Source organism: Thalassophryne amazonica, chromosome 16, assembly GCF_902500255.1.
Source record: "Thalassophryne amazonica chromosome 16, fThaAma1.1, whole genome shotgun sequence".
Lineage (NCBI taxonomy): Eukaryota > Metazoa > Chordata > Actinopteri > Batrachoidiformes > Batrachoididae > Thalassophryne > Thalassophryne amazonica.
Genome location: NC_047118.1, coordinates 56,170,940 through 56,185,936, shown reverse-complemented (window position 1 = coordinate 56,185,936; position 14,997 = coordinate 56,170,940). Strand labels below are relative to the sequence as shown.

Genomic DNA, 14,997 nt, shown 5'->3' with positions numbered 1-14,997 from the left:
TAGGACCGCCACTGTTCAGATGCTAATAAATATACAATACATCACAAGTTATTACTCCAGACCATAGATAGGGTATTTGTTCTTATCAGATACATGTATGTGGAAACAGTCAACTGCAGTCACTTTATTTGCTATGAAAGCAAATATAACAAGAGCTGTGAGAATGACAAACATGCCCCCCCTTGACATGACCTCTGTGACCTTGACCTTTGACCTTGATATCAATAGAGGTCATCAACTTAAAGAGACCAATCACTGTGAAAATTAGAATACTCTGTAATGATTAGCTGTCAAGATAATGAGCAGAAACAATTTTGCTTTATAATTTAAAGAGTTAAGTGTAAAGTAACTGTTTCATCCCTGCCAAAGGACTCATCAGGTGGCTTGTGGCTACCATTACAGTTTTTTTTTTTTTTTTACACTTTTTTAATTTTTTTATTGGGTTTTTGTTTATTTAATTTTTTATTTTGTCTTTTTATATTTTAATACTTCTAAAAACATTATGTACAATTCTGTGATAAATTTTCGACACCGCAGGACACTAGCATGAGCAGTCTATTACTCTTGATCACAGTGTCCAACCGTAAATGTTACGAGTTGAATAAACGTCCCGTGAAATTGGCCAAATGTCCACAAACAATCCAGATTTTTCCCAACATAGGACACAGTGAAATGGGAACTGTGTGGCGCAGAAGTTCAAATTCCTTCACTTTTCTCACAGCCCTTTCTACGTGTACTCGAACTGCAGCAATACTCTTTGATTCCGCCAACTGCTGTTCAGTGAACTGTCCTTGATTTTCTAAGAATGGTGGAATAGCAATAGAGAAACCAAGCTGTTCAAGGTCTGACTTAATATCAAATCCTTTATCGGCCATGACCGCATCACCTTCTTCCAACATATTGTACAAACCACAATGTCTTACAATTTTCTTGTCCGAGCATCGTCCAGCATACAAATTAGAAATGTACGTGATCTGACCATTTGGAGCGATACCTATCAGACCTTTAGCTGTATTATGATGCTTGTAAGAGGAGAATGTTTCCCGTTGACTAACTGATGCCGATGGTTGTTCGTTGAAGATCTCCGTGCAGTCTATGATGACACGAGTTCTAGGGAAATTAGACTTGAATGAGTCTGGTATGGTGTTGTTGACATGCTCTCGTGTAGGCCATATTGGCATACATCGTAGTCTGTCGTACAGGAAAATGATCCAGGTGTTGATGATCTTCGAAATGTGACACTCCGAAAGACAGTACAAGTCTGCAATCACTTTTTCTGGGAGACCCTTTCTTAATCTAACTAAGGTTAGAAAAAGTTCCTCCATTGGTGACAGGGATCTGGACGGACCTCGCTTCCTGATAATGTCATATGATTTTCCCTCTGAGGTGTTCAAGTAGCCGACATAGTACAAAAAGTTACATTCTGGCTGCAGGAACTGAAAAAAGGCACAAAGAGCTGCATATGTGGAGAATCCTGTATAAAATTTAATGTCACGTTCAGACAAAGAAAATCTTAAAACAGAAAACTTCTCTTTGGACCTCTCTAAGAGGAGTGTTTTGTGCTTTTGAAGCACAGCTTCTTTGTGGGGTGATGGATCTGCTTCAATGTGAATGAAGCTGTCTTCACTAGTCCCACAGGAGCCACTTTCATTTGCACTGCTTGTAATGAAATCAGTTGACTCCTCTCTGGACTGCACATCCACAATGTCTTCAACAACAGTTGGGAGAGCATTGTAGCAATGATCTGTCAAGATCACATTGTCACATTGATTGGCACATGTCTCTTGGCTTTTCACTTTTACTGAAAGTTTAGGAGTTTTGTCTCTGAAGAGCATACGCCTCGCTGGCTTGTTTGTGGACCATGGAAATATGGTTGGCTCTGTGTTCTTCTTCACGTGCACTTCAGGGCACGTGCCCAGGCAGTTGAAACTCATAGGATGAATCTTCGAAGTGTTTCGAACATACCCGAGTGTGGATAGTCAGACATTTTTCCCTACATCTCTTCGAATGTTCCTCAACCACACTTTAACTCTGCAATCTTTGGGAAGGAGTGGAACGAGATCCCTTGGCAACTGCTAAGCCTGCTGTCACTTGTACACTGTGGAACACAGCAGTGATGTGGCATCTGAAAACAAATATTTTATTCATGTAAATAAGTAGGCACTAAACTGCAGAAAAATATAATGAACAGTTGCTATTAACTATAATTTACATGTAAGTACATGTATACAGCTCTGCATGTATACATTCAAAAGCTCGAATGAGCTTATGTTCAGTGTTGTATTATCTTAATCACTTGCCAAGACATATCCTGCTAAATATTGCTTTTTAGTCAATAGAATCATGCATATGAAAGCATACAATAAAAACTATAATGACAAAACATGTTTGAATGGTCTTCTCAAAGACATGTTTACGATTGCATTGTTAGCCCAATAGCAGTACACTAGCCTACAGTCTTCGCTACTTTATCACACTGCTGTCAACTAAATTTGTAGTAAAATATGCCATAGTAATAATTACAAGTAATATCAATTAGCAACTTGTTTATCTACAACAATACCTTTGTGATTTTGCGATTTGACAGCTCGTTATCAGGAAAATCAATAGCCCATATAAACATCGATGACCCCATAAGCCGCCATCTTGAAAATGGCCGGAGCGTGTTTTCCGCTAGGGGTGCTAAACAGGAAAGTTTGCGAATTGGGAGTTCTCCTCAGGTAGGGGGGATGGTGTCCTGTAGTTGGTGGCATGCTGAAGACCTCTCCACACTGTTGAAGATAAATGTGTGTGGCAGTGTTCTATGCATTTTGACCCATCTACTGGATGGCAGTGTGAATAGTGCCCACCCAAATATCACATGGCCGTTGAGCTGAATCACAACTTAACAAACAGAATTTTCAGTTTTGCAAATGCCTTTTTTTTTTACAAATGAAAAAAAAAAAGACATTTTACAAATACACATTTACTGTATTTGTAACCCACACACACATTACAGTAACTTGTGTGTTCGTTTTTACATTGAATAAATCAACCAATCAGTGATGAGCGGAGGCTCATTTTTTACCCATAATGCCTTTTGGGCTCTGTGTGTGTTAATGTTCAAACCTTCAGAATTAGTGCATTAGCTTAAAAGATATGTGTTATATGTTCACTTTGTAAAAATGACAGAGTTGACATTAATGTAGTTAAACTATCCGGATTAATTTGGTTTATAAATTAAAACCATAAGTGAAAGCCTGCTTTTCTTTTTGGGACATCTGCCTCACTTTTGGAGCACTGCATGTTGAATGTAAATGACTCTTTCTTACCGCAGTTAGCAGGGTACACAAAGACAGAAAAGCTGACTCATTGGTTGTGTTGGCTTTGTGATCATCTTTTATTGTAATTAGAGCGTTCGAGTTGCGTCAACTCAAAACTTGCTTGTCAGAAGTTGAGAGTATACTGGACACCATACTGAAAGTTAGCAGTTAGCTGCAGCTTACGCTAATTTTTTTGTGGTTTATTGGTTTAGTGTTATCAAACTTTTCAGTTCGCGGATTAGAGGTTATCGAAGCTAACTTTTTGGTTTGCTGTGCCCACCACTGGCCAGCACCCTGACATTAGAGTGAATGTGAGGCAAGCGCTTTGAGTGTCTAATGCAGATGGAAAAGTTCTATATGAATGCAGTCCATTTACCATTTCCCCTCAGCGAAACCACTCCAGTTCCATTTGTCAGCAGAATTATAGAGTTGCAATAAAAATGTTAAATTGTGTTTCTCGAACATCAGTGATTTCTTATGTTACCTTTGTGCATCATCAAACTAAAATGAACTCTGATATTTCCAGAATTATTTATTGTAACTTGAGGCTTTAAATGTACTCATTTACTTGACATTTTATTGTATCACTAATTGTTCAAGTAGACCTGCATTGAAATAAATGTGGTCAGATCTCAGAAAGAAATAGCTGATATGTATTTATAAGACCCTTATGAATGCAGTAAAGTAAATCTGCAAGCCCAAATTTGTAATTCAGCAGAGAAATCTTCGTTTAAAAATGACAAATTTGCAGCTAAAATTTAGCCCTCCGCAAAAACAGTTTGTACATCCAGGTCATTTCCATGACGTCGGGGAGCGCTTGCGCCTTCAGTCCGATCCCGCAGTTAGCAATGTTACTGTTATACACATCCTGGTTTCAACATCGAAAAGAAAGCTGCAATGAATGCAAGATACAGCTCTGCATGCTCAGATTAGCGGCAACATCGACAGCGGGCGACGTTCTTCTCTGACGCCTTGCTCTCACTGCCTCCGATGCGCTTAACGAGTCTGAGGGCTCAGTAAACGCCGCAGCGGGCCACTCACACCGCCCTTGTGTCTGCTGTGCAGCCGGCACCACGTCCCTGTCTACTGAATGGAGGTGCGGCCAACTTGGCAGCAACTCCAGAGACTAAGCTCACTGTTTTGATGCGGAGCGGCTGGTGACACCTGTTGCCCGCAAGGACAGACTTCTTGCGGCAAAATCCGCATCGCCGCACGGTCTCGGTAATCGGAGCCGCAGAGCTTCGTGGCTGCTGAGAGAGGTTTATATCTTTTTAATGACTTGAATTCTTTGCAGGTCCCGCATCCGTACCCCGCAACGGTAACACCGGAGGCTAAAGACATTAGATTTTCAATGCGACACCACTCAATCAAATGGGCGTATGAAAAAGTCACCAAAAATCATTTTCAAGCAACAATAAAAGAAATGTTTACTCACCAAACGTACCGCAAGACAATATGAAGTTTTAAAAAAAGTCGATCCTTCTGTATAAGACAATAAAAAGGTGCTTTTGTAAGAGATGCAAACTGACGTAAATCCACAAATTACAGTTGGCGCACGCAATGCATGCTGGCATAGGGTCTTCTCTCTGACATCTCAGCAGCGTCCCGGATGTGCTGACAGTTTTGCGGAAGGTTAAATTTTATCTGTAAATTTGTCATTTTTAAACTAAGATTTCTCCGTTGAATGACAGATCTGGGCTTGCAGATTTACTTTACTACATTCAGAAGGATCTTATGTGTAAATATAAGTCATTTTTTGGTCCAAAGATCTGACTGCATTTATTTCAATGCAGGTCTACTTTAAAGAAAGCATGTTAAACACACAAATGTTCATGTGACAATGTATTATTCGGACAAAAGAAGTGAAAACCTTTAAAATATTTGCACATGTTGTGAAGTCGCAGCAAACATTTTTTCTTCAGCTTCAGTGTAAGTGTGTCAGAGTGAAAAAGCAGAAGTACTTCATGAGGAGGTTTTTGTCACGGTGTGAATCACTGAGATACAGCAGCATGAGGATGGTTGTCCCATGTCTGACAGAAATACTGAGCAGAGTCTCTTGTCTCTGCTCGTTTAATGATGAACTGATAATCTACATCTGATGTGGATTTAGAGTTGAATCTGTCTGAGGAGAATCCTGTTCCAAAGCTGAGGGAGCTGTCTGAAAGGCGACGTCTCAGAACATACTGAGGAACTCCACCAGGAACCTGTTTATACCAGGTGACATAATTTCCATCATATCTCTGAATGTTGCAGTTCAGAACAACCTGTTGTCCTGCAGGAACTGTGTGGACAGCAGGCGTCTGAGTCAGAACGATCACTGCATCAACATCTGTCACCACACAGAGAAAAATCCATGAGTGACAGTTTGTGGTTCTAGTGACAGGAATTAATTCAAACACAATCAAATCTTACATGTTAGAGCAGTGATCAGAGTGAAGAGGCTCCACAGCATGCTGTCACTTTGTGATGTCATCGTCCTTTAATGTCCAGCTGAGAGGTGAGTAGAGTTGGAGTGTGAAGAGAAGAGATGCTGAAGCTTATAAAGACACTGAGGAGACCAGAAGAGGAGGAGTTACAACACTCAACACACTTTGTATTATGAAATTATCCACATTATATATGTGGTTCCACATCACAAATATCAGTTTATCACTTCTGTTACTAATAACGTTGTATGTTGAAATGATATTAACAATGTTCATGGGTCTCTTTTTATAACTGCAGGTATGATGTCAAATTGTTCTCTTTATATTTCTACATGATAATTCATGTTTAAGTTATCAATCAAATTGATTGTGCTAATATTTAGAAAGTTCTCTCCAGTTATTATGTTTTCAATATCATAACATTGTGGTGTAAATAAGTATCTTTAGAATTTTAAATTCCTTAAGGCACAACATGCTGACAGTGCATCCAGAAAGTATTCACAGCACTTCACTTTTTCCACAGTTGTTATAGTTCAGCCTTATTCCAAAATGGACTCCAATTATGGTGTAGAAACATCTCAAGGGTGATCAGTTGAAACTGGATGCACCTGAGCTCAGTTTTGAGCTCCATGACAAAAGCTGTGAATAGTTATGTACATGTGATTTCTTATTTCTTTATATATATATATAAATTTGCAACAATCTCCAAAAAAAAAGAAAAAACTTTTTTCACATTGTTATTATGGGATATTGTGTGTAGAATTTTGATGAACTTCAACTTTATTCATTTTGGTATAAGGCTGTAACATAACATAAAATGTGGAACAAGTGCTGTGAATACTTTCCGGATGCACAGTAAATAATCTTGGCAGAAATTAAAAACAGATCCTGCCAGGGCGGGCGGCTGCCCGACACCAGGAGCGGGTGGACCCATGATGCAAACTCCCAAACCAGGCTTTGAGGTAGAAACAGTCGTCAGGTTTATTTCGGGCAGAGGTTCAGTACACAGGTTATCAGATTGCGGAGCAGAGGTACAAGCAGGGTGAGGCAAAAACATAGTCGTCTCCAGGCAGGGGTCAGAGGCACGAGCAAAACTGACATAAAGGTTGAGGCAAAAAGGCGTGGTTGAAAAATACAGATCAAGGTACTGGTACACGGCAGGACTAATCAGGACTGGCAACAAGGAGGCTGGAGAGTGTGCACAAAGCAACAACAATCTGGCAGAGAAGTGCAGGGCTATGGGATATAAATGCATGTGAACTAATTAGAGTGAAACAAGGGACAGGTGGTGTCAACGAGGTGCACCTGAGGGGAAGACTCTAGAAAGGGGGCGTGGCTAGTGAATGAAGATTAGATGCTGTGCAAGATGGGAAGGAAGAGAGTGCTCAAAGAGAAGTGATGTAAGCTACAGGGATGCGTGAGTGAACAGAAAGCAGACAGAAACAAAAGGAAAGACAAAGACATGGGGCAGGTGCAGAAGTGTGAACATAATTAACTGGGTGTGAGAGATGAAGACATGAATGCAGGTGCAGAATGTGGAGTGAAACAGAAATAAGAACAAAGCTACAACTGACTATAATATTACTGTGAACAGGAACCAAACATGAACATGAGAATGATACAAAACTAAACATGAACTGGCAATACGGACTTCAACAGGACAGAAAAGCAAACCAGAGGATAAACTACCTACAAACTGATCAGAGAATTATAAGAAATTAAACACAATGACAAAACTAAACTGGAACAGGCAGACATAAACTATACGTAGAACAGAAACTAAGTGATAACAAAACCTGACATTAAAGTACTACGAATAACAGAAATGAAAACAGCAAAAATAAGCTGACGAAAATGATAAATTAATGAACAATAAATGAAAACACAACTGATGCAGAATCTAGAACTAACACAAATCATAATAAAAAGAACAAAGTGACAAGAAAACATAACAGAATAAATCATGATGAAAATAAATATTAATAAATCAAAGCTGAAGCAGACAGGAAACAACAAAAAGGGAGAAAACATGGGCTCAGCGCCCTGACCCGGCCAAATCCCTGACAGATCTGTCTCATTTGGATTTAAAAGTTACAAGAAGGGGTTTCTGGTATGTTTTGACTAGACACTTGACAGGCAATAGTTTGGTATCAGTTTTTAGCATTTATTCAGTGAGCTCAGACACTGAAATTCACATATCATGAATATAAATTTGGTTTATTATTCTGTGTTTAGGGAAATATTAATAATATTGTCTGTCAATTTTCTTTCCTGAGCATAGCAAACAAAGAAGAGGAAAACAGACACACACAAAAAATATTAAATTGTTTTATTAAAATAATAAAACAAACACTGGAAGACAGAAGTTAATATGATAACATTCAGTTCAAAAAGAGTTGCACCTTTTATTCTGATGTAAAAACCCAGTTGCTTACAATGATGAAGCATCGGAAGTTCTCCTGGGCTGATGTATTCCAGTGGGACCATTCCGTGGACGGGTCCGCGCATCAGGACGCGGCCGGCGCGGTGGCACAGGAAAAACACCTCCGTGTTGATAACCATTTGTAAAATCCAGGTGGCTTTTGATGGCTTTCAGTGGAGTGAGTATATGAGAAATTGTTTAACAGCTGGACATGTTCCAACTTGTCCTTAAGGCTTCCAACAGAGGTGTTTTTCCTGTGGCGGAGCGTCGCGGCGGCTGCGAGCCGACGCTGCAATCCGCCCGCACGTCTTTCATTAAAAAAATCTCCTTTAACAGTGGAATATCCAGATAAAATGCTGAAACCGACTTCTTCTGAAACTTCACTGTTCTCTCACGACGTCCTGGATCAATAGAGCCTGAAATGTGGAGGTTTTCAGCTTGAAACAGGCTGACGACAGCGCCTGGGACCGCTGCACGACGTCCCACTGCCTGGGAAGTCCTTAAAGTGACAGTATCACCTCAAAATCTCTCATCAGCTGTTAAAATTTTCACCAAAAACCAGCTTAAATTTTCGAACCGTGTCCACTTCGATGTGCCTCACAGGTTTAGAAAAAATTTTGATCAAACAAAGCGCCAGTCTCTCAGCAACCTCTCAGACAAAGGAATTCTGACGAGGGGCTGGACGACTCCTCCCACAAGGAGTGCTCACAGGCGAATGACGTCACCGACAGGCGTGGAAAAACTCACGCATGCGCACAAGGGTTCAAGCATGTCTGACGTAAAAACATATGAATGAAATCCATATATTTTTTGAAAAAATAAAAAGGACCTATACTTTATTGACAGACCTCGTATGTCTGTGAGTAATATTTACCTGTTTTATGTTAAACCAACCTGTTATGGTCTTCTGAAACAGTTGACAGATGTATTTTATAACTTAAAAACGGGACCGATACTAACGTGTTAGCATGTCTATGGCATTTTCAATGTTAAAGTTAGCATTAAGCTGTTGCAGCTGTTGGCACATTTGTGTACATTTGTTTCTGTATAATAATCAATGGTTCAGCTTTTGTCGTCATAAAAGAGTCAAATGTATTACAAATTGTAATTTTTTTATTTATTTTTGTTTATATATTAATAATAATAGCAACAACAACAATAATAGTAATAATAACTAATAATGTGACGATACAATTTTAGAGGAAGAGACAAAAAGAACCTGATTAAAAACACAACAGAAAATATAAAAGCAACTAACAGTGAACATAAATTCACTGTTAGCTAATCACACACCAATTAGCTAAACTGCAGGATTGTCTTACAGACATAAGGACATGGATGACCTCTAATTTCCTGCTTTTAAACTCAGATAAAACTGAAGTTATTGTACTTGGCCCCACAAATCTTAGAAACATGGTGTCTAACCAGATCCTTACTCTGGATGGCATTACCCTGACCTCTAGTAATACTGTGAGAAATCTTGGAGTCATTTTTGATCAGGATATGTCATTCAAAGCGCATATTAAACAAATATGTAAGACTGCTTTTTTGCATTTACGCAATATCTCTAAAATTAGAAAGGTCTTGTCTCAGAGTGATGCTGAAAAACTAATTCATGCATTTATTTCCTCTAGGCTGGACTATTATAATTCATTATTATCAGGTTGTCCTAAAAGTTCCCTGAAAAGCCTTCAGTTAATTCAAAATGCTGCAGCTAGAGTACTGACGGGGACTAGAAGGAGAGAGCATATCTCACCCATATTGGCCTCTCTTCATTGCCTTCCTGTTAATTCTAGAATAGAATTTAAAATTCTTCTTCTTACTTATAAGGTTTTGAATAATCAGGTCCCTTCTTATCTTAGGGACCTCATAGTACCATATCACCCCAATAGAGTGCTTCGCTCTCAGACTGCAGGCTTACTTGTAGTTCCTAGGGTTTGTAAGAGTAGAATGGGAGGCAGAGCCTTCAGCTTTCAGGCTCCTCTCCTGTGGAACCAGCTCCCAATTCAGATCAGGGAGACAGACACCCTCTCTACTTTTAAGATTAGGCTTAAAACTTTCCTTTTTGCTAAAGCTTATAGTTAGGGCTGGATCAGGTGACCCTGAACCATCCCTTAGTTATGCTGCTATAGACTTAGACTGCTGGGGGGTTCCCATAATGCACTGAGTGTTTCTTTCTCTTTTTGCTCTGTATGCACCACTCTGAATTTAATCATTAGTGATTGATCTCTGCTCCCCTCCACAGCATGTCTTTTTCCTGGTTCTCTCCCTCAGCCCCAACCAGTCCCAGCAGAAGACTGCCCCTCCCTGAGCCTGGTTCTGCTGGAGGTTTCTTCCTGTTAAAAGGGAGTTTTTCCTTCCCACTGTCGCCAAGTGCTTGCTCACAGGGGGTCGTTTTGACCATTGGGGTTTTTACGTAATTATTGTATGGCCTTGCCTTACAATATAAAGCGCTTTGGGGCAACTGTTTGTTGTGATTTGGCGCTATATAAATAAAATTGATTGAATTGATTGATTGATAAATAAATAAATAAATATAGAAATAAGTGTTTCCTGTGAACACCTCGTGACTCTTACACCTCCACTTCATCCCTGTCTTATTTAACTTTAATGACAATTTGTTTCAGTCAAACCATATTTTCAATTTGTTAATTTCTTCAGTGATTTCCTCCAGAACTGTCTGCCAAGCTAGAAAACTGCTGCAGTAAGAGCAGAATACTACTGGAATGAATATGAAAAAGGAAAATTGTTTTTTTTCTCACCAAAATGGATGCTGCTACACTGCATTTCAGAGCTTCTAGAATTCAAAACTTTTTGTGCAGGTGGTGTTGGGGGGTAATTTTGGGTTTCAGCTTTTTTTGTTTTTCACCACTTTCATCCCTGAATATGTCAATCGTGAGTCACTTTTGTGCAGATTAAAGTCACTAACTGGGACTCCTGTCTTGTTGCGAGAAAGAAACGAGAATCGTTCTCCATTCTGTTCACACAAGTCCAAACGCTGCGCGGCTCTCTGCTGAGTCGCCATCACACGGATTAAGGAGCATTACAACCGGATTAAAGACGGCCCACAGCGGCGGAGGGCACGCCACGCTCCGAGCGGCTATCGACAGGCTGAAACGACCAGATCATTTCCAAAGTTAAGGCGGTGTTGATGCGGGACTTCGTGTGACTACCAGAGAAATTGCAGAAGAGGTGGGCATCAGCACTTTTGCGGCACATTCCACTGTTACAGGAGATTTTGTAATGAAAGACTTGCGGAGGAATTCGCGCGTCGGGACGGAGCCGCAATGATGCACAACAAAAAACACCTCCGTGTTGGAAGTCTCACAGGACAAGTTGTGACATGCCCAGCTGTTACACAATTTCTCGGATACTCACTCGACTGAAAAGCCACTGAAAGCCGTCTGAATCTTCCGAATGGTTTCCAACACAGAGATGTTTTTTGTTGTGCGCCATTGTGGCTCCGTCCCGACGCGCAAATTCCTCCGCACGTCTTTCATTACAAAATCTCCTGTAACAATGGAATGTGCCGCAAACGTGCTGATGCCCACCTCTTCTGCAATTTCTCTGCTAGTCACACGACGTCCCGCATCAACACAGCCTTAACTTTGGAAATGATCTGGTCGTTTCAGCCTGTCGATGGCCGCTCAGAGCGCGGCGCGCCCTCTGCTGCTGTGGGCCGTCTTTAATCCGGTTGTAATACTCCTTAATCTGTGTGATGTCGATAGAATCTTCACCAAAAGCCATCTGAATCTTCTGAATTGTTTCCACCTGGCTGTCTTCCTAAACAATGAAAATCCGACGAGGGGGGTGGACCAGTGCTCACTCAAAGCCTGCCCACAGGTGAATGACGCAACCGACAGGCGTGAAAAAACTCACGCATGCGCACGAAGGTTCAAGCTTGGCTGATGCAAGCGCACATGATTCAAATACATATAGTTTTTGAAAAAAATAAAAAGGTCTGTTACTTTTCTAACAGACCTCGTAAAAGGAAATTACTTTTTTTTGTCTCTTTTTTTTTTGTAGCAGCCTGGTGGCCAGGCCCCTTCTGCTGTGGTAGAGTTTAACTCAGCTGCCTCACTTCTGCAAAATACATAGCAGACAGGAGCCATCTGGGTTCATAAATGTTTTTCACTGTTATTAACTATGTCAAATAATGTTAGCTGTCTAAAAGTTATCGGAACTAAGTTTATCAGAAGCTAATTGGTCTGCTGATGGTTTTTGAAGTTAGCTGAAAGGCTAATCCACTAACAAAAAAGTTAGCTTTGATAATTAGCAGTTAGCAGATTAGCGGAACTGTGCCCACCACTGCTTTAAATCAGAACCAGCGTGTCACAATGTAGAGAAATGATCATTTTCACACCCTCTGAAACAGGGCAACAGCCCAACTGCAGCGTCATTTCTTCAGAGATGCTGTTCCAATGCTGGCGTGAAGTGCATATATATATATATATACATATATATATATATATATATATATATATATATATATATATATATATATATATATATATATATATATATATTTAAAAAAATCAATCTTTGGATGTGTGAATCGATCTGTGGGAATTAAAACGAGAATCGATTTAAAATTGGCAAATCGATTTTTTTCAACCCAGCACAAGTTGAGTGGGGTTGTTCTTCATGGCATGATATGTGTTCTCCAGCTGTGAGAAGCGATGACACAGTGGTCAGCTGCGACATGATGATCACCTTAGTGAACACGGATGTGATCATCTGATGGCTTTAGTGCACCTGCTTACAGTGGCATCATCTGATTGCCTCTATGGGTGAGCCTGGGTCGTGATCATAAGCGATTACGTGTCAGGTGACGTGGCTGTCCAGTCAGATGGGGCACTGGTGCTGTGACATGCAGCTGGAGCAGCGGGGGTTTTATTTTATCTCTGTTGTGATGATGTGGGCACACTGCTGGCTGATAATTCCACCTCCAGTGGGACATGCTGGATAGGCCATGACGGGTGGTCCACAGCTGTCAGGTGTTCCCATCATGGACACGACAGCTGTCCAGATGTATGCTTTGTGCTGGACAACGATTGCACTGTACTCCGGCCACTGTTTGAGCCTTCCCCACCTCAGAAGGACCTCGACAATGTTGGATCTTGGTGTGTGTGTTGGGGGGGAGCAACGACACACTTGCACGCCATTCTGTTGCCTGGGAGTGGGTGGGGGCAGGACACGACACATTTACACACCATTCAGTTTGGTGGGGGGGGAGCACACTCGCACGCCATTTGTGTTGCTTGCTTGGGAGCGGCGACGACACAGTGACTGCCTTTTGAGCTTTCGAACACCTGGACTGCAGCTCGAAAGTGGTTGCCTGCTCTCTACAGTCGTGCTGGCTGTGCAAATGGCCCCGCATTTTCTAAGTGTCCCATGAGTGATGTTGGATGTTTGTAGGTAGCACCTGGACTAAGGCCGAGAGTGGGTCGAAGGGGTAATCACTCGTCATTTAGTGTCATTCGTGAGCAAAACCCGAATTTAGAGTGCACGTGCTGTACCTGAATGGTTCTGGCAACTGCTGTATATAAATGTAATGTAAATATGTGACAGAAAGGTTAATTACACAAAAACTATGTGAAAGAAATAATACAAGATTTCATGAAGGTGAAAAAGAAATCATATACACAAAATGAACTCTTCAAAGCATCAACATCAGTGAAAATGTGTCAGAGTGAAAAAGCAGAAGTATTTAGTGAGGAGGTTTTTGTCACAGAGTGAATCACTGTGATACGTACTCATTAACAGAGCCGTCCCACGTTTTACAGTAATACACAGCTGAGTCTGACTGCTCCACATTACTGATGATCAAACGATAATCTGTCTTTGACTGATGAGTAGAAGTGAATTTAGGAGACGAGAAACCAGAACCATAGTATGGCGAGCTGTAAGAATGATGATAACGCAAAATATACTGAGGAACTCCTCCAGGAATCTGTTTGTACCAGCTCATCTCGTTAGCAGTAACAGTTCCCAGGTTACAGTCCATGGTGGCTGTGTTTCCTGTGGTCACCGTGACAACAGCAGGCTTCTGTGTTACCACGGTCACACCACTGACACCTGGAAAGAAGAAGATGAGATGAAGAGAAAGAAACAGACTGAGCTGAAAGCTGCAGTAAGTCAGCCTCCTTACATGTTAGAGCAGTGATGAGAGTGCAGAGGCTCCCCAGCATGTTGTCACTGTGTGCTCACAATGGACTTGGAACGTGGAAACTTACTGCTGACACATTAGAGGCTGTGGAGGATGACCAGAGGAGGTGCAGGAGGAGCAATTTAATACCACACTCAACATCACAGTGATTGACAGGAGGAGGAGGAAGCACGTCACTTATTATGCAAACACCTGACCTTTGACATCAGTATTTGCATTTCAGCTATAAATAATCAGAGGCCTGCAGGTGCATCCTGGGAAGGAAGCAAAAGAGTCGAGAGGTGATGCTTCACTGATGGAGGATGAAAACTCATTTTCAGGTGTCACTCAAAATCTTCATTATTACAGGCAAACAAAACTGAAAACCATGGTTTATTCTCTGTTTACTTCATTTCCTTCACATTTCTACATTTAATTTCTTTTTTTTTTATATTTTAATTATTATGAACAAAAACATCCTCAGTCTCTTGTTATTAAAATGTGCAGTTGAAGGAAATATATTTATTCTAGATTAAGTGTTACCAGGATGGTCAGCTCAACCATTTGGTAAAGAATATTCATATCAACTACATTTTAGTGAAAATTGTGAGCATATTAAACAGATGAAAATGAAAATATACAAAAAATGACAGAAATTTTGTTATATTATTTCAACTTATTTTAAATCCAATAATATGC

General features: G+C 40.6%; 1 pseudogene; it reads right to left on the bottom strand.

Moving 5' to 3' along the window:
- The window catches only part of LOC117527797, a 48,604-nt pseudogene extending 34,054 nt beyond the window's left edge, over positions 1-14,550 (bottom strand).
- Between the last annotated feature and the right edge of the window lie 447 nt (positions 14,551-14,997).